The sequence below is a fragment of the Polypterus senegalus genome, chromosome 13 (assembly GCF_016835505.1).
Source record: "Polypterus senegalus isolate Bchr_013 chromosome 13, ASM1683550v1, whole genome shotgun sequence".
Lineage (NCBI taxonomy): Eukaryota > Metazoa > Chordata > Cladistia > Polypteriformes > Polypteridae > Polypterus > Polypterus senegalus.
The window spans coordinates 95,135,710-95,156,290 of NC_053166.1; positions in this window are offsets into that span (position 1 = coordinate 95,135,710).

Genomic DNA, 20,581 nt, shown 5'->3' on the forward strand with positions numbered 1-20,581 from the left:
TACTCAATCTTGTACCTGTGTCCACCTAAAAACAATGGCCAGCTCTGCATTTGGGCAGCAGCTGTGGCAGGAACTCCTTTCTGCAGGCTGAAAATTTAGGTTAGTGGTTGGTGGTCTGTGACAAGGGTGAATTCCCTACTAAAAAGAACTGGTTGAATCTTTTGACACCCCACACTAAACTCAATGCCTCCCTATCAATTTGGGCATAATTCTTCTCAGCTGCAGACAATGAGAGTGATATAAAAGCTATAGGCCTCTCACTGCCATCTTCCATGACATGAGACATTACTGCTCCGATGCCGTATGGAGAAGCATCACAAGCCAGCTTGATTGGAAGGGACAAATTAAAGTGGGTAAGGACTTTGTCAGATGTCACCAGTTTTTTTGCTTCTTGAAATGAATGTTCACATTCTTTGGATCATTTCCACTGTTTTCCAGCTTGTAATAGCTCATTGAGTGGATGTAACACAGTTGCCATATTTTGGAAGAAACTTATTATAATAATTCACAAACCCCAGGAAGGATCTTAACTGTAAAACACTTTGTGGTTGTGGTGCCATCAATACAGCCTGATTCTTGTCCTGACATTTGTGCAACCCTTGGGCATCTGTAGTGTGCCTGCAATACCTGGCATATTTGTCATGCCTGGCTCTTAGTCCATACTCTTCGAACCTTTTCATGACCCTTTTGAGGTTTTCTAGATATGTCATCTAGATAGCACTGGATGCCTGGCACTGACTGAAGGATCTGATCCGTTGCTCGTTGCCAGATTAGCTGGGGCAGATGCTACCCCAAAAATCAGCCTGTTGTAATGATAAAGACACTTTATTGTATTAATGATCAGGAACACTTTAGAGTCTTCTTCTACTTCCATCTGGAGGTGTGCATCCGCTAAATCTAACTTTGAAAAATGTCCACCCGACAAAAATGTCCTCAGTTCTCGGCAGAGGATACTGTTAAGCCTGCAGCACAGGAATAATGCAGACCTTAAAGTCCCCGCAGAGCCTGACTGTACCATTTGCCTTTAGTATTGGGACAACTAGGGTTGCCCATGGACTCCAGTCTACTTTAGAAAGTATGCCATCTGCCTCCAACTTCTGGAATCTGCACCAAACACTTTGGACAGCTCTTTCACGCAGCACAGTAACTTGAGTTATTCGTTTGAGTGCGGCGATGAATGTTTGTTTTAATGAAATCTTAGGTTTTTTTTGTTTTCCAGAACCGCCATTACCAGGATTCACCAAAGTTTGCATCATCACCTGGCTTTCTTACTCAAATACTACGGAAGAATTGGTGCCAGCACTAAGGCTGCCGAGCTGAAGACTGAAATTGATTGAGCTTTTCAGGATTTTCAAAGTACATTACCAGACCTTTTACCGCTTTCTCCCGATTTACAAGAAAATGTTATTTTATTGCACGCTAGTCTAGAAAACTTATTGCCAAAATAATTGCAAGCAATCTGAGCAGTGGCTGCAAAAGTAATAGAGACAAAGCAGGAAAGGATGTTCAAGTTAGGACTTAGAGGTTGTTAGCGGTCCTCAAAATGTCAGATTATTTCATGATATGATGAATGAACTTAGTTACTCTATTTAAAATTCCTGCTCCTCTTCCACAGTATTTTACTGAATCAGAATATATTAATCAGCAAATTCAAAATATAAATCAATTGAATAATATGACTGCGCTGGGCTGGCACCCTGCCCGGGATTTGTTCCCTGCCTTGTGCCCTGTGTTGGCTGGGATTGGCTCCAGCAGACCCCCATGACACTTTAGTTGGGATATAGCAGGTTGGATAATGGATGGATGGATGAATAATATGAGAGCTACAATGAGAGTTCTTTCACCAGTTATTGCTTCTATTAACTTTTAGAAACTCTGTGCACAGTAGCCACCCAGGATGAATTGTTAACTTTAAACAATTTGTTAAAAAAGGGTTCAGTGATCTTTGACCGAAAATGTAAATGTTCAAATGGATCATGGTTTAACAAACACAATGGGTTCTGCAAATGCTCATCCTTTAATTCCAGCCCCTCAGAAGGCTGGCACCTGTGCCACTCAGAGTATGGTTCCTTGAGACTCCTCTGTTTCAGTCATATCACTTTCAGCTGTCCCCTCTGTTTCAGCTACACCTTTGGCATCCTTGGTTTCAGTCATCCCAGTCATAGCTGGAGCCTCTGCCTAGCCTGTTTTTGTCTCCTCTGTTGCTGCTACCCCTTCAGCCTCTTCTGCTGCCCCTTCAGCCTGCCAGTGGCATAGCTAGGGGCGGTGAGAGGGGGTGGTCCACTCCAGGCAGCACATTTTTGGGATCAGCATTATTGGCCAAAAGGCTCAGTACAATTTGTGTGTAAGCTGCAGGGTTCGGAAAAATATCACTCATGAATGAAAAAAGTAAAATTCTCTGATTTTTATCCACAAATGCTTCAGAAATAATTTTCAGACTGTCCTTCTGTGACGGCATCAGACACAGCAGTTGAAATTTATGAGGCAATAACAAAAATAAACATAAGCAAACTTCTAAGACGATAACTAATTTAAAATGTATAATTTCATTTCGTTATCACTCTGAATGTGTTCTTGCTCTGCGCAGAAAACATCCCCACCTATCACTTGTACACTACACTGGTTCTGGTTTTCTCAGCATAATTATGTTAAACTAATAATTAACACACGGCTTATCAGTGTGTCTATACTATATTCTTGTCTAGTTGTTGCTTATAAATAATTATACGTGAATAATTATTGCTGTTTCTATTTATATGAATAAATCTATGCAAACTTTATTCAAAGTTTTCTCTATACATCATTTTAATTTTCTATTTAAATAAGTTAAAATATTCAGATATGTTGGAGGGCGGCAAATTGAAGCATCGCCTCGCCCCGAGTGGCACGAACTCTAGCTATGCCACTGCAGCCTGCTCTGGTTCTGTTATTACTTCAGCCTCCACTGTTTCAGTCATGCCAGATGTGGCAGTTTCTGCTAGCTCCACTGTTTCTGCTATCCCTACGGCTTCCTCAGTTTCAGTTACCCCCTCTCCCATGTCTGTTTCTGCCTCCTCTGTTTCTGCTATCTCTTTGGTCTCCTCTGCTTCTGCCATGATTGTTTCTGATTCTGCTTCCTCTGCTTCTGTTCACCCCTCTGCCTCCTCAGCCTCTGTTTCAATCATACCAGTTGTAGCTGTCGTGCCTGTTTCAGCTATCCCCTCAACCACCTCTGCTTCAGTTGAGGCAGGTCCTTCTGTTTTGGCCAAGTCTGCTGCTGCCGACCCCTCGACTGCCTCTAGTGATAACAATCAGAACGTTTTTCAAGAAATCAATAGGCCATTGTTTAATAATACTGTAATAAGGCACCTATTAAATTTTGCTGATGTCTATGAACTAGAATCTTACGAGAAAGTATTTAATAGTATTCATGAGATGCTGCAAGGAATTCTGGATAGTTTATCCAGTACTTTTAAATCCGAATGATGTTGTTCAGTGAATTGCATGCTGATTCCTTGCCTTTTAGTGTTTTTATACAGATGACTGGAGTTAATTTTCATGTAGAAGAGTTTCTTCAACAGATAGAGAATCTTCTTCAGAGTCACATGAGTGTATTAGTGAATGTGTCTCTGATGCTAGTAATAGTAATAAGGATTGTTCAGTTACCTTGCGGTTGGGTTAACAGTGCTCAAAGGGTCTTCACTCTATTCAATCATGAAATAGTCAGAAAGAAAATGAGGCATTGAATTATTTCTTATAATTACGGGAATCACCTCTGTTTTGTGTTTTCACCCTAATGGACCCCCAGTATAGAAAAAATCCACAGTTATGCAAGCACGAAGTGTACAGAGCAGGACTGAACTATCTGAGCATGAAAAAGTGTCATTTGCAGATGTTCATTAATTAGAAAACTTACTAAATATTAAAATTGTCATATTGTACAGATGCCCAAGTAATGAGAAATTTTAAAAATTTGAAAGCTCCCATGGGAGAAACCTCAAAATATTTTTTATGTTTTTGCATGATAAACATGATTACAGTATTTTGAATCTAAATGGCTTTCTGTGTATAAAATACTTGTGTGACCACTTGGCCCTTAACTTTAAAGGAAACAGCAACATCTGTTTTTCTCCAGACTATCGGCATCTCCTGGTAGAAATTATCAAAGTGTGTTTATTGCAACCATTACTTTAGTTCCCAATTTTGCTTTATACAGCACACAATTCTTAAATTTAATGAAAAGACCAATGATATGCAAGCGGCCTGTGACACCGCAAAAATGTGTCCCTTGTGTTACAAAACTTACACAGTGAATGCTGCCTCAAAACTCCATAAATGTCTCCACAAGGAATGCTGTGTTTGTAAATCAAAAATTGAAAATGAGGAGAAAAGTATCAATGCTTTATAGAAACCTTGAAGCCTGAGGAACTGTGTGAGGAATATGTGTTTTATGATTTTGAAAGTCCGCAGAGACAGGAGTATGCATTCTACATTATGTATACCATATGTCCTTGTATGGGAAATCATGGTTCTGTGCGGGGGAAGACTGTATATGCCAGCTCTTTGCCCGATACTACCAGCCCAAGTATCAAGGCTATACCTTAATAGCATACAATTTGAAAATTACAATGAGTACTTTATTAAAATGTATTTGATTTAAAACAGAGTGAACTCTCAGATTACCACTCAAGGAAATATGTTGATGTGCTTCATGGATTCAGGTTATCAGTTATGTTTTATCAACTCACTCAACCAATGAAGTTGAGTGCCATGCCTAAAGCAATGTGGGTTGAAGCTGAAAAGAGATATTCCCCATTTTTTTTTTTTATACGGCTGAAAACCAGGATTTATATTGATCCATTTAAAGGCATGAACCTAGCATCTCTGTGCATGGCCTGGCCATGTACAGGCAAAACTGTATGCTTTCAAAATCTATTGGCATAATTCCTTCTAACCATTACCTCAGTAGCCAGTAAATCTATTCAAGCACCTTTATTCAATGGCTGATGTATCTTTGTGTAACAGAAAAGTTGAACATTTAGCACTTTCTAAAACTTGGTGAAATAAAGAAGGGTTCCTTTAATCTTGAAGGCTATGCAAGAGTTAATAAAGTTCCGACAGCTTTTGAGTTTGCTGGTTGCTTTTGCCATAGCTGTCCAGAACGTCCATTATACTTATATTGAAATATTTACAGTTCTCAGCTCTTTGCATGCGTGGATACAGATAAAAACAACATCCCAGTGAAGGAAGCCTGGAGCAAACAAATTTAGATACCATAGCATCATAATTGTTTATATCATCAGAATACTTTTTAATTACGGATGCATATGGAAGTCTTTTTCCTGGCTGATGCAGAAAGAAGAGACAGTGTTGGCTGCATGTGTTGGAGAACGAGCTTTGAAGCTTCCTGTTGTTGTAAATGATTTGCTTACAGTTTTTGTTTAAGAAACAATATTTGTCTTTTGGGAAGTAAAGTCTAAAGGATTTCCATAGGAATCAAAAAACTCTCCATTACTGTGTTTGGTGAGGTAAGCCCCCACCAAGTATTCTCCATGTTGAGTTTGACAGTGAGTATTCACTACGAACATGACTGGCACTCCAGTATTTTGTTCCTGTAGTTGATCACACACCGGCACCGTGCAGAAGGATTATGCTGTACAGGGATCTTGGGACAGAAGTTCTGTCAATTGTTTTGTATTCATGATGTTTATTAGTAGTCAAACAGCACATTACGTCTCTGGTTGATTTCAATGAAGATTGCGTATACTATTAGATTGACGGTCCGTGGGAGTGGCACGTGTAAGAGTGTTTTATCTTGGTAGAGTAATATATTTTGCTCTACTTTCCCCTATTGTATTATTAATATGTAGCCTTAGAATGCCTAATCTCACAGACTTACCACTGTTTATAAGGTATTATTATATATAACTTAACCCCACCTTCCCTTCTATATCTATAACCTCAAGCAATTAGATGTAGTAAAAAGACAAGCAGGAGTTAAGTTACACATAAAATGATATATTACTGATAATATTCATTAATTATAACAAAATACAAAGTACATTTGAATATTGGCAACCATACAACCTGATTAAATGGTGATGTGTAATTCAGGTGGCACACAGACTTGTAGTTACTTAATGTCTCTAGTTAAGGCATCATTGGTGCTCAGCTTTTAGCCACATGTCTGTTCAAAATGGCTGAAGCTGTGCTCTTCATTGTGTTGTCTTCAGTTCATGGTGTGATGGTCTTCTTCAGTTGTTAGCAAGAGAAAGATACTTCTACATTAGGGGTACTCAAAAGGCGGACCGCGGTCCACAATCCGGACCGCCAAGACGTTTTTGGTGGACTGCGACTGTCTTCTGCGTAAGTCAAAAGTCCGACTATAAAAGCAGAGCTCCGTTCGCATAAGATCGACGCCCTTAAGTCGTCATTGGTAGCGAGTTCATCGCTGATGACGAAAGCGACCATCACACAATCAAATGTTACAGAAGCTTCGCTACGCATTGTTTGGGTTCTTGGCAGACATCAGAAGGCTTTTACTGATGCAGAGGTTGTTAAAGAATGCATGATGTCTACTTCTTCTTTTCTGTTTAGCAACAAAAAGTGTGTTGAACTGATTCAGCAGATGCCATTATCAGACAGTACTGCTAGTCGTCGTGCAGATGACCTTTCTGACAATGTCGGTGGTCAGTTAATATCAGATCTTAAACAGGCTGAATTGTTTGCTCTCATGTGCGATGAATCCACTGATAAAACTGACATGTCTCAACTCTGTGTGTTCACAAGATTTTTTGATGGCCATAATTTTGTTGAAGAGTTTCTGACATTACCACCGCTAGCAAAACAGACCCGCGGTGAGGACGTGTTTTCAGCATTATCGCAGTTTATGCACGCAGCTGGATTGGATGTAACAGAAATGGTTTCCCTTACAACAGACAGGGCACCAGCAATGACTGGTAAAGATAGAGGACTTGTCACTCGTATGAAGGCACTTCAGCCCAACCTTGTTGCTTATCACTGCATCATTATTCATTCGGCCCTCTGTTCAAAACTTTGTGACGAACTGGTGGAAGTGATGTCTACTCTTGTGAAATTAGTAAATTTTTTACGATGTAATTCGTCTTTGCAGCATCGTCTGTTTTGTTTTTTTCTTGAAGTGATGTCTGCAGAATTTGGAGATTTGCTGCTTCACAATGACGTCAGATAGTTAAGCAAGGGCCGTGTGTTGGAAAGGTTCTGGAATCTCCGTGAAGATGTAGCTGACTTCCTGCAGTCCTTGAATACAAAGAAAGCTGCAGAATTTTTAACATTTATTCAAGACAGTGACAAGGTCTCACTTCTGGCATTTCTTGTTGATATTATGGGACATATAAATACACTGAATTTGTCACTTCAGGGTGCAGACAAAACCGTTGTCGAATTTCAAGAAAAATGTTGTGCCTTTGAAACAAACCTGAGCATTTTCATCAGTGACTTGTAAGGTGGCAAGATGCTGCATTTCCCAAACCTGAAGAGCTGCATGACAGCTGATCAACAGGCATGTTTTCAGTTGATTTCCACATTTCTACATTATTTGAAGGTCGAGTTTGATTAACGTTTTAAGGATTTCAGAAAACTGAAGCCTGTGTTTTTGTTTGTTGCTGATCCTTTCATTGTCCAGCCTGACGGTGAATGGACATCTGTGGCTGCCTCAATTTTTCCGAACTCAAACCCGTCACTGTTGCAAATGGAAGCAGCTGATTTGCAAGCTTCTCACGTTTTGAAAGCAAAATTGAACAAAGTCAGCATAACAATTTTTTGGTCAAAGTTTGTTCAAGATTTTCAGTATCCTGCTGCAAAGAAACTGGCGATTTCCGTGCTCACTATGTTTGGTTTAACATATTCTTGTGCGTGTGCATTCTCCACTATGAACACTATCAAGACGAAATATCGAAGTGTAATTACCAACCAGAACCTCAAGAATGCAATGAGAATTGCACTGACTGGTTACTCACCGAACTATGCTGCCATTATGAAATCGAAACAACAGTTTCACACTTCACACTGAGTGACAATCATTTACGTACCAATTGTTGTAATTGATGTGTTAATTGCAAGTAGTCATGTGACTTTTTTGAATTGTTTTCCATGTTTTGTGCATGTCTTGGTCTTCTGTAAAAATTTTATCATTTGCGTTGAATCTATTACTAGCATCCTACATACCTACACCTACAGTCCTACAGACCTACATGGTAAACCTGGCCATAGAGGACCCCAATGGTTGGTGGCGAACTGAATGTGGACCGACATTCAAAAACTTTGAGTACCCCTGTACTACATCATCACAGGTTAGAAAGAGAGAATGTGAGGTTAAGCACATACATTTATAGATGTTCTGTCCAGCCCATACAGCCAATAGGACATCATGGTACTTAAAGGCCTCTGAGACAAGCCAATTCCATACTGCCATATCTCAGACCAATGGGGGAAAATAGTACATCTTAACACCTGCAACCCCCCCAAGACCATATGTTAAACTAACCTGGCTTTGTGTGGGGGATGAGAGAAAGACTTTAGCAAAGAAAAACTCGCCAAACTGGTTTAAGACACATCCCCCAAATCCTGTTTTAAAATTACAAAGAAACTCAGTCGTAAACTAGGGGTGGGGCAAACACAAATGCCTCTCATCAAAGTAACACTAAATTACATTGCTTTGCCTAAATTATAAATAAAGACATACAAAACATTTATCGTTATATGCAAAATCTTGCATCATAACATAACTTGTGCATTGATTGACAGTATTTGCTCTCCCACTGTTAAAAGTTGTCCATGACCATTTGTCCATTACATATCTTCTTTATTTCAAAGACAATCTGAAGAACTTGGAAGTGTTCCTGATGACTTGTATCTGCTCTGGCTTGCTTCAGCTATTTCTTTAGCTTTCTGCAGTCTTTATATGTCATCAGATCTGATGGTTCAAAATGAGACAAGTCCACACCTTCCACTAAACTAGCCCACTACAATTTAGTCTATTGTGTGCATTTTTAATCTGTGCTTGTTTTGTGTCTAACTGCTAATTAGACCCTGTCCCAAACTATCTGTTTAAGCATATGCAGCTGTACAATTAACATCAAAATTTGAAAGGTAACATGCCACAGGTGCCAGTACAACCACTTCTGCCCAAGTGAGAGCACATGTGCCACTGCATAAACTGTTCACAAACCAACATCTGTGGCCCCTCTGCACACATTTGGGGTTGACTTAGTTGCCTCTTGTGCTTTCCTACCCATGGTGCAACTCTTGACTGCCATCAGCCTTTACCAGTATAGGCTGGCATCACCACCATGAGACATCAAAACTATGCAACTCTCATCATTCCCCTGTAGGCCATCTCTAGAGTTGTTTGCTCACCATATGCATACTTTTGCTAAACACCTCGATTCAAAATAGGCCCACTGGTCCTGTGCTTGTACCACAGCTGACAACCTCAGCAGGGCTTCCGTATTTTCCCAATTAGACTATACCTAAACATCGGAGCCCATATGTCTTGCAAATGTACCAGCTGCACCTGCTTCACCAATTTTCTTAGTATAACTTTCTTTAACAATAGTATAATTAAATTAATTATCCCACTTAATTAATTAATACCCAGAATGTATACTTTATGAGCCCAAAATGAATCCCCTTATTTTGGCATTCCTAACTGGTTTGTTCAGTTTCCACCCCTTGGAATATAAATTTGCTGCAGTAATGAACAAACCTTTCCTTTTAAACTATAGCTATTGTGACTAGTCTTATTATTGCATGACTTGTGGACTTGTTACTCACTTAAACCCCAGTAAGTGTCTTTTTCTTGCTGTCTCTTCAGTTCTTCTTCATGTCTTTGTCTTTAGTCTTTGCATGTTGTCTTTTCTTCATTCTGCTATGTAGGCAGGTCTGCAAAATGGAAGGTGACAAAGCAGTTTCTGTCCATCTCATTTTCTTGGCTGTCGACCTGGTGCCAAAACTCAAACTTTGCTTCCAGGCATTCATTGGAACAGCTTAGCACTAGTGCCATGCCACTCCAATGTGCCAATGGTAACCCGATCTCCTGCATGGATTTTACTCTGCTAATTGCCTTCACTATTTATTACCTGCACCAAACCAAAGTCCATAAAAACCTTACAATAGAAGTAGCACTATTGCAAAAGGCCAGAAAATTGAAACAGAAATAATAATTTTCCTTTTCCTGTCTTCCTGCACTACCCTTCTATTTTTTCATTGCCTGTGTGTCCTTTTTATTGTATGGTAACTGCTACTGAAAGTGTGGGAAACCTCTCCAGAATCCAAGTGCTAAATCCAGCATTTCTCTAAAACTGACCTGTGTTCTTTACTAAAGACCAGCTCACTTTTCTCCATTTTATTGCATGGAGATTCATAGGCTGTCTTTTTAAACAACTGGTCAGTCAGGTTTCGAATTACTGAACCTAAGTGTGTGTGCTTTTTAATTACTGCTGGCCCTAGCACAGCTGTTAGGACCCTCACACCCCTGTGCATTCCTGGCTTGCTGGCTGAGCTTCCTGCTGCACCATCCCCATCCTTTGTTCTTTGGCTTGTCCTGATCCATTCAAACCAACTCCTAAACTGGTGCACTTTTTTCCAACTCAGCCATTCTTGCACTAGCACATTCAGACCTTTCACACACAAGCACTTGAATTCCTTTCATTTCCATTGTTCTTTGTTTTAATTCCACACTTTCTTTACTCAGTATCCTTAAGCCAATATCCAGTTCATGCCCTCTAGTCAACAATTGCCATTCACACTCACCAGCTTCTCTGCCTTCTATCTGATCTCTTTGTCCTAAATCAAATTTCAATGCAGCACTGGTTACCTTTCCTAACAGTGGTGAAATATCTATCAGTGTAGCATGTTCTTTAAATACTGGACAGACCTCAGAATTACCTGGAGATTGTGGTGCAGTGGAGAATAAAGGAAGAAAACACCCTTGCTGTTTTCCCTTCCTTTCATCTCTCTCCTTTTCCTCACACTCACATTCCCACTCTTTATCTGAGCACTCATCTGTCTCATGTAAGTCACCCACCCATGTTTTAGGGTTCCAGTCTGATCTGGTTACTATTGCCCTAACTTTCACCATAGGCGGTTTACATTTCTTTTTTCCCCAAGACACCCAGTGGGTGTTCTACATGCTAACACTTCACAATCATCACACCAACTGTTACATCTTTCAAAACTCTCACACATTCCATAACTTTCACTTTCATTCACTTTGCTATTTTCTTCCTTATCATGATCTTCCTTATTACCAATAATACAAGCTAGTAAACCTCTTATAACAGCAGCTGTCTTCTTTAAACCTGATCTCTGTTTTCTTGCTTTTAATCCTTCCAGCCCCTTCCATTTTGTGGCACACTCAGCTCAGCTTCTGCTTTCTCTACCTGAACTACAGGTTTCCTAGCTTTAGCCTGCTTCCCTCTGCCACTCCACTGGAAGATGGCTGACTTTAAAATGAACTTAGGCATTTCTGAGTCTACAATTTACTCTAATACAATTTGCCAAATTCGTTATGGGTTGGCCTACTTTTGCCCCTGTAAGCAAACATACATATACATACACAAAGATCCTAAATGAATAAGTACCGTATTAATGAGGAATGCATGTCCCATCACTCCCTAGCACTTTAACCACTTAAATGCCGTATGAATGACACATGCATCTTTTACCACTCCCTAGCACTTTAATTGGGGACTCACTATACCTGCACTAACAAACATGCGGGTAGTCCTTGTGACACACATGAAGTCTCTACACTTTGTTGGTTATATTCCATTCAGCAACCAAACAATGTTTTACTTCCACCGCATTTGTACACTGGGTGCCCTAAAATTCACATGCATAAACAAACACATACATCAAAACAGTATTTGCAAACAGGGTGCAAAACATGGTTACCCCAAAATCCTGCCGACTACGCCAATTGTTTTATCTTGGTAGAGTAATATATTTTGCTCTACTTTCCCCTATTGTATTATTAATATGTAGCCTTAGAATGCCTAATCTCACAGATTTACCACTGTTTATAAGGTATTATTGTACATAACTTAACCCCACCTTCCCTTCTATATCTATAACCTCAAGCAATTAGATGTAGTAAAAAGACAAGCAGGAGTTAAGTTACACATAAAATAATGTATTACTGATAATATTCATAAATAATAACAAAATGCAAAGTACATTTGAATATTGGCAACCATACAACCTGATAAAATGGTGATGTGTAATTCAGGTGGCACACAGACTTGTAGTTACTTAAAATGTCTCTAGTTAAGGCATCATTGGTGCTCAGCTTTCAGCCACATGTCTGTTCAATATGGCTGCTGAGCTGTGCTCTTCATTGTGTTGTCTTCAGTTAATGGTGTGGTGGTCTTCTTCAGTTGTTAGCAATAGAAAGATACTTGCACATCATCACAGGTTAGCAAGAGAGAGAATGTGAGGTTAAGCACGTACATTTATAGATGCTCTGTCCAACCCCTACAGCCAATAGGACATCATGGTACTTAAAGGCTTCTGAGACAAGCCAATTCCAAACAGCCATATCTCAGACCAATGGGAGGAAATAGTACATCTTAACACCTGCAATCCTCCCCCCCAAGACCATATGTTAAACTAACCTGGCTTTGTGTGGTGGAAAGACTTTAGCAAAGAAACACTCGCCAAACTGGTTTAAGACACATCCCCCAAATCCTGTTTTAAAATTACAAAGAAACTCAGTCGTTAACGGGACGGCAAACATGAATGCCTCTCATCAAAGTAACACTAAATTACATTGCTTTGCCTAAATTATAAATAAAGATATACAAAACATTTATGAAGTTATATGCAAAATCTTACATCACAACAAAGAGTAATTCAGATCTCATGTTTCCAGTTTTAACTAGGGAAAAATGATCATTGTATTCTAGATCACGGGTTAGATAAAAAGCAAAAGCAGAACTTGATCCTTCAAATGCTTTTCAGTGGTCAATACAAGGTTATAGTATTATCTTGCACTGTTGCCATTCACAAAGTCTGGTTGAAAATGTTTGGCAGGAATCTACTCACAGCCCAAGAACAGAGCCATGGAACTCTACATCATTAGGTTTGAAATTAAATGGGTTGCTTGTATAAGAACCTGAAAAAGCTTCATTGTCCACCATTCCAATCACAACATACTTTGGTAGATGACCCAGAAACAGGTTTTCTTGATTGTATACTTGGATACCCACCAGCATGCTAAAAACATTCATATTTACCCTTTCCGCAGGATATCTGGCATTGGCTGACGTATGGGCATGAGTATGCCCTAATTTCACATCCGGTGAAAATTTTATGTATTTTTTTTTAAACTTTATTAAATTTATTTAAAGTATATAACAATCCATGCAATCAAGTCAAACTTAACACTAAACTCAATTCAGCCCCCACCCATGAGAAAAAATGAAAGGCCAACAGCCAAAGTAAAACTTTTGACAGTAGTATAGAGGGAAAGGAGTCTTTGTCCTCAATATAAGTGCTTATTCTAAAATATTATTAATTAGATCCTGTCAGGTTTTAACCAATTTTTGAACAGTTCATTTAGGAGATAATTAGATTTTTTCTAATTTCAAGTAAATACAGTCATATGAAAAAGTTTGGGAACCCAGCTTAATTCTTTGGATTTTTGTTTATCATTGGCTGAGCTTTCAAAGTAGCAACTTCCTTTTAATATATGACATGCCCTATGGAAACAGTAGTATTTCAGCAGTGACATTATTATTGGATTAACAGAAAATGTGCAATATGCATCATAACAAAATAGGTGCACAAATTTGGGCACCCCAATAGCGATATTACATCAATATTTAGTTGAGCCTCCTTTTGAAAATATAACAACCTCTAGATGCCTCCTATAGCCTTTGATGAGTGTCAGGATTCTGGATGGAGGTAATTTTAACCATTCTTCAATACAAAATCTCTCCAGTTCAGTTAAATTTGATGGCTGCCAAGCATGGACAGCCTGCTTCAAATCATCCCATAGATTTTCGATGATATTCAAGTCAGGGACTGTGATGGCCATTCCAGAAAATTGTACTTCTCCCTCTGCATGAATGCCTTTTTAGATTTCGAACTGTGTTTTGGGTCTTCTTGGAATATCCAGCCCCTGCGTAACTTCAACTTTGTGACTGATGCTTGAACATTATCCTGAAGAAATTGTTGATATTGGGTTGAATTCATCCAACCCTTGACTTTAACAAGGACCCCAGTCCCTGAACTAGTCACACAGCCCCACAGCATGATGGAACCTCCACCAAATTTGACAGTAGGTAGCAGGTGTTTTTCTTGAAATGTGGTGTACTTCTTCTGCCATGCAAAGCGCTTTTTGTTATGACCAAATAACTCAATTTTTGTCTCATCAGTCCAAAGCACTTTGTTCCTAAATGAATGTGGCTTGTTTGAATGAGCATTTGCAAGCGACTCTGTGGCGTGAGTGCAGAAAGGGCTTCTTTCTTATTACCCTGCCATATAGATGCTGTGCAAATTATGGTGAATTGTAGAACGATGTATAGATACACCATCTGCAGCAAGATGTTCTTGCAGGTCCTTGGAGGTGATCTGTGGGTTTTCTGTAACCATTCTCACAATCCTGCGCATATGCGCTCCTGTATTTTTTTTGGCCTGCCAGACCTGTTTTTAACAGTAACTGTTCCTGTGGCCTTTCATTTCCTGATTACTTTCCTTACAGTTGAAACTGACAGTTTAAACCTATGAGATAGCTTTTTGTAGCCTTCCCCTAAACCATGACACTGAACAATCTTTGTCTTTAGATCTTTTGAGAGTTGCTTTGAGGATCCCATGCTGTCACTTTTCAGAGGAGAGTCAAAGGGAAGCACAACTTGCAATTGACCACCTTAAATACTGTAGTCGCTTAAAGTTGGGAAAGACAAAAAAGGACACCAATATAAAATAAAAAGCAATTTCTTTATTCTTGGTGAGTTAGAGAGAAACTGCGAGACTGCCCAAACCAGCTCAGAGCAACTGATTTGGGTTCAGGCAGACTGCAGCCCCAAACCCATACCCCCGACGCCAAACACACCATGCCTTCAAAGAAGCTGGCGCAAAACCCCCCAGCTCAGTGCCACTTGCTGGTCAGAACAGACAATCATGCTTAAAAGAAAAAAAGTCCTCTTTATATTACCTAACTTATTCATTAGCCAAAGAAAAAAACATGACAGTTCATTTTGAGGTCATACTTAGATTTCTGTAAATTACGGTTAAATTATGATTTATTATATGCAGGAGTGCCCAGTTTCTTACCAAAATAAAGAGTTATCAGGGCACTCACATTCCTAAAAATACGCCATTATCAGCGCACAGACACAACACCAGTTTAAAGCAGTTTCTTATAGTTCAGTACATTAGTTATAAAGAAATTACATTCTTATAGCTTTAATAGCTTCATTAGAGTTTGTCTGTTTAGATTAGTAAATCCTGATTTATTAATCCATAATGGACATACTTCTTATAGTTTTGAGCAAGAATTCAGAAACCGATCACATTGATTTATAATATTACAGGGTGTTCTGTTAGTATCAAGAGGTCAGCATTTTCTCATAAAAGAATGCAAGTTAATCACATAATTCTGTGCATAAACTTAATTACTTTTCTACCTAAATGAAGATTAAATCATATAGAAGTAAAAAATCATATAGCTCTCTGCAGCATGGTTGATACAAAATACAGTCCTTGAGTTAAATACTTTACAGTTAATAATTTTTTTCTTCCTCAGTTTCCCCCGTTTACATATAAAATGTGCACATTAAAAAATCAGACTTCTGCATCATCATAGTTGGGAAAGAGTCCGGGAAAGGAGTTGGGGGATAGAAGAAAAGGTGTGAACTGGGAGTCAGGGTCAGTGCTGAGGAGATAAGCCTTAGTAATGGAGGCGTTAATAAACCTTTGTAGAAGGGCTCGGATACACGGGATAAGACATCAACCCAAGAGCATGAAAACTGCCAGAGAAATAAGGAGAGTTATGAGAATAATTTTAATCCAACCAGCCAAAGAACCAAACCAATCTTTGGAAGAGTTCATCAAGAGGGTTAGCTATTCCTGATTTTTCTGCTAATTCAATAGATAAGGAGGTGAGGCCAGCTAAAGCACAGGTAATGGAACTGTCAGGGGCAGTGTTGTTAGGAATAAGGCTACAGCAACTGTTGCTGAACACAACACACACAATCCTCACTTTTCAGTTAGGAGTATTTCTAGCATGTACTTCCTGCCATTAAGATACGCTTGAAAGGAGAACCAGGAAAGTTATGTGCAAAAAGGATTATTGGGAAGGGATACAACTAGGAGATGGGGTTTAACAGTGGTGCATGCATAACAAGAATCTGTTCTTAATTGTATAACAGTAACCTTCAACCATTTATAACGCAGATTATCCTCTAAGAAAGAAGGGAATAATCCCTTGACAGAGTCCCAACACAGAAAGTCCAAAAAATAGCAACAGCTTAATGATTCAGTCCAGTTATTACAGTGAGAGACATGCATTCAAAAAAAGAGTCCTTCAACCTTCACAGCATGTGGGGTGCAGATAGCAGCACCTGGAATACTTCCCTCCAGCGAGGTTGATGCCAATGTTTCATTCGGGTGTCTCTGACTAGTATCCAGGTTCTAAGGGGGATCTGGAACTCCATCGGTGGGGGACCAGTCTGCCAAACCTGGTTAACTTATTCGTAGACTTCCTTCAGGCCAATAACATTTCAATTTTTATGTTTTCTACTTCTTGTCCATACACACATGGACACGCGCACACACAGAGCCTGTGTACATCCCTGCAGCATCACAGCTCAGGTCCAACGCTTCCTTTTAAAAGTGAATGAGAACCAGAACTGGGAGTCAGGGTGAACAGGAATTGAAAAGAAGGCATTTACAAAATCAGTAACAGAAAAACACATAGCAGTGGACAGGACTGTAGAGAGAATAGTGGAAGGATTTGGGATTATAGAAGTCCTAGGGTGTATAGCAGCATTGACTCTGTGGAGGTCCTGAACGAACCATCATGAGTCATCTGATTTCTAACTGGAAGAATAGAAGAGTATTGGATGGGAATAATAGTACCCCGCTTAACTATGTCAGCATAAACAATGGTAATACCAGCCACAGCCTCAAGCGAAAAAAGATATTGTGCACAAGGTAAACGGAAGGATGACTTTGGGAAAACGACCAAGGGTTCAACATGAGCTATTCAGACAAAATATTATTTCCCTTGTACCCAGAGACATGAGTGGAGCAAATCTAACTAAAAGATTTGAAGGGTAAACAACATGGTTGTAGGTGGAGAGGTGGAAGGTAAATGACAGAGCAATCGGGTTACAGGTACAACTCGTCCTACTGCAATTTTCATAACAGATCCATCTGGGGTGGACCAAATATTAGGTCCCACATACTCCCAATCCTCCCCTTCCTGACATGCTAATACCCATCTCACATCATGTCACTGAAAGCGGATTTAACAATGGGGTTCTGTGAGATAGAACCACACCAGAAGAAAAGCAGTTGTTGTGACAAAAGAGAGATACTGCTCCAGCCAATTCTGCTGAGATATAACAGTTCGTTATGCATAATAGTCTCTTTTTCTGGCAGCAGCAGCTAAAAAGTCCAAGAGCCAGACTTCACCATAATACAGTCCAAAAATCAAGCAATACACTGAAAAGATTTTAAATACTGTAATCCAAGAGGAACCCAGGACAGCAGAGATTTTTGCTGTTTTGAGAAAAACATGAACAATCAAGGAAGCATAAGAGCATGTAATTGTGGTGGTCAGTGCAAGGGTGGTGTGTTGTTCTGTTGTGACCTTCACTCCCTTTTCCATAACTGAGATGCAAAGGTACAGGCGGGCCATCAAGTCTTGTCTAAACAAGTTCACTGGGCATTAGACGGCTGATATATTTTGCATTTCTTTATGTTTGTAACTGTCCACTGAACAATGAACTGGCCACTATCAACCCCCTGCCATCCCAGAGTCTCATTCCATTGCCCTCTCAGATCATTTCAGCTTGAAATTAGCTTTCTTCTAAGGACTTGAATGCATTCTGCAGCATTTGGCTTATTCATGTTATCTAACTGTTTCTCCGCCATCATGAACTGGTTCAGCAATTCCTGCACCACCTCTTTTAATTCTTGCAGGTCTCAGATTCTTTGCACAATGAAGGTGGGACAGTTTTAATCTGAGTCTGGCTGTTGTACATTATATTGCAGAATGGGCACTTGTATTAATGATGCTTGAAATTCCATCCTTTCAAATTCATGTTTTGACCCTGAGGGGTTAGAATTGGGGCTTATTAGGCATCCCATTCCCCCTTCTCCATCCCCCTTTGGCTGAAACTGTTCATTTTAAAAATCATCGGGACCATCTTCTTCCTCTTCATCATTAATTCCTCCAGCTGCCCCAAGGGGTGGTAATGAACTATTGTCCTCAAATAGGCTTTGGTAATTCTAGTGTTAAACAGTACCCATGGAGATGAAGATAACATATGTTAAACAGTCCCATTTAGAAAAAAAAATGTATACATATGTAAATATTTATATGAAAATATGCATATATATATATATATATATATACTCAGCAAAAAATGAAACGTCCTCTGACTTTCAACTGTTTTTACTTTCAGTAAACTTAATGTGTAAATATTTGTATGAACAGTAAAAGAGTCAACACCATAAGACATAAACTAAAAATGTTTCGCAATGTGTCCTTGAATGAAGGGAGGCTCACCAGCTGCTTGAAGTACTGCAGTGCATCTCCTCCTCATGGACTGGACCAGATTTGTCAGTTTTTGCTGTGAGATGTTACCCCACTCTTCCACCAAGGCACCTGCAAGTTCCTGGACATTTCTGGGGGGAATGGCCCTAGCCCTCACCCTGCGATCCAACAGGTCTCAGACATGCTCAATGGGATTGAGATCCGGGCTCTTCCACTGTGAGGATGATCAGCTGTCCTTCCTGTCTCCCTGTAGCGCTGTCTTAGGCGTCTCACAGTGCAGACATAGCAATTTATTGCCCTAGCCACATCAGCAGTCCTCATGCCTCCCTGCAGCATGCCTAATGCACGTTCACGCAGATGAGCAGGGACCCTGGGCATCTTTCTTTGGGTGTTTTTCACAGTCGGTAGACAAGTCTCTTTAGTGTCCTGCGTTTTAGAACTGTGACCTTAAATGCCTACTTTCTGTAAGCTGTTAAGGTCTTAACGACCATTCCACAGGTGCATGTTAATTAATTGATTATGGTTAATTGAACATGCATGGAAAACATTGTTTAAACCCTTTACAATGAAGATCTGTAAAGTTATTTGGATTTTAAAACATTATTGTTGAAATACACAGTCCTGAAAAAGGGACGTTTCTTTCTTTGCTGAGTATATATATATATATATATATATATATATATATATATATATATATATATATATATATGTGGATATGTGACCGAAACAGACAGGCGGACATGTTGTTTGTCACCACCACACGTATTTTATTTACAAATATATACAATAATTATAAATGGTTACACAGACCCAGTTCGTGCACAATACCCCAAACACTCAGTCCTGGCCAGAAATGCCTCTTCTTCGGGCCGCCTCCACACCTCTCTCGTGCCTTGTCCTGCTTCCACCTGACTCCAGCCTTGAATGAAGGGAGACGGACCCTTTTATCCTCTCCCAGACGAGCTCCAGGTGGCTCCCAGCATTCCCTCGTTGGCCACGCCCCAGCGTGGCGGAAGTGCCGGCTGTTCTCCCGGCAGCTCTCTGGGTGCCTTTCTAAATCTTCCCACAGGCACTTCCTGGTGTGGCGGAAGTGCTGAGGGAACAGGTCCCCAAGGCATTGGGACGCCTCCTGGCGGTGACCACGGGCCTGCAGGTGGGGCTTCCATGCCCTTAACCCGTGGCCCCCAAAGCAACCAGGAAGGTGGCCCCCATGTGATCCAGGGTGGGTGCAGACCCACATCCAGTCCCTCATGGCGTCCCAGCCGGGTCGTTGCCCCTGGCATCACTGACAGTGCCCCACAGCCAGCGAAGACCACTCGGGAAGAGCGACACGTCCCGCGAGGACAGCACACCCCCGAAGCGGGTCCTACTCCAGGACCACCGAGGTCCGGCCCTGTTCTCCAAACAGGGATAGGGTCGGAGATGCGGCCTGAGCACCTCCACTCGGTGCTCTCCTGTGCCTCGCACAGGTTGCCCTCCCCCCTTTTACTGGCACCCCGGGGCCCCCTCGTTCAGCACCCCCTCTGAGGCATCCGCGCCCCTTTGTTCTATGCCATTCGCTCCCTTGCAGCCTCCTCCAGCCGTAGTGGCACCCGCACACCTGCAGAGAGATCCCTCAACAGGCGGTCCGACATCTGAGGGCAGGTCCCCAATGAAGGGGGTTCTACTGCTCGTCCGGGGTCCGTCCCTGCAATAGAGAAAAACACAGGGGCAGAACTGCTGCCTGGGCACCCTTCCAGTGCCGCGCATTGGCAGCGTTCCCCCCTCCATTCGGCACCCCAGCACTTGCCTGTTCGGCACCCTCTCCGTGGGTTCCATGTCCCTCCTGGTGGTGGA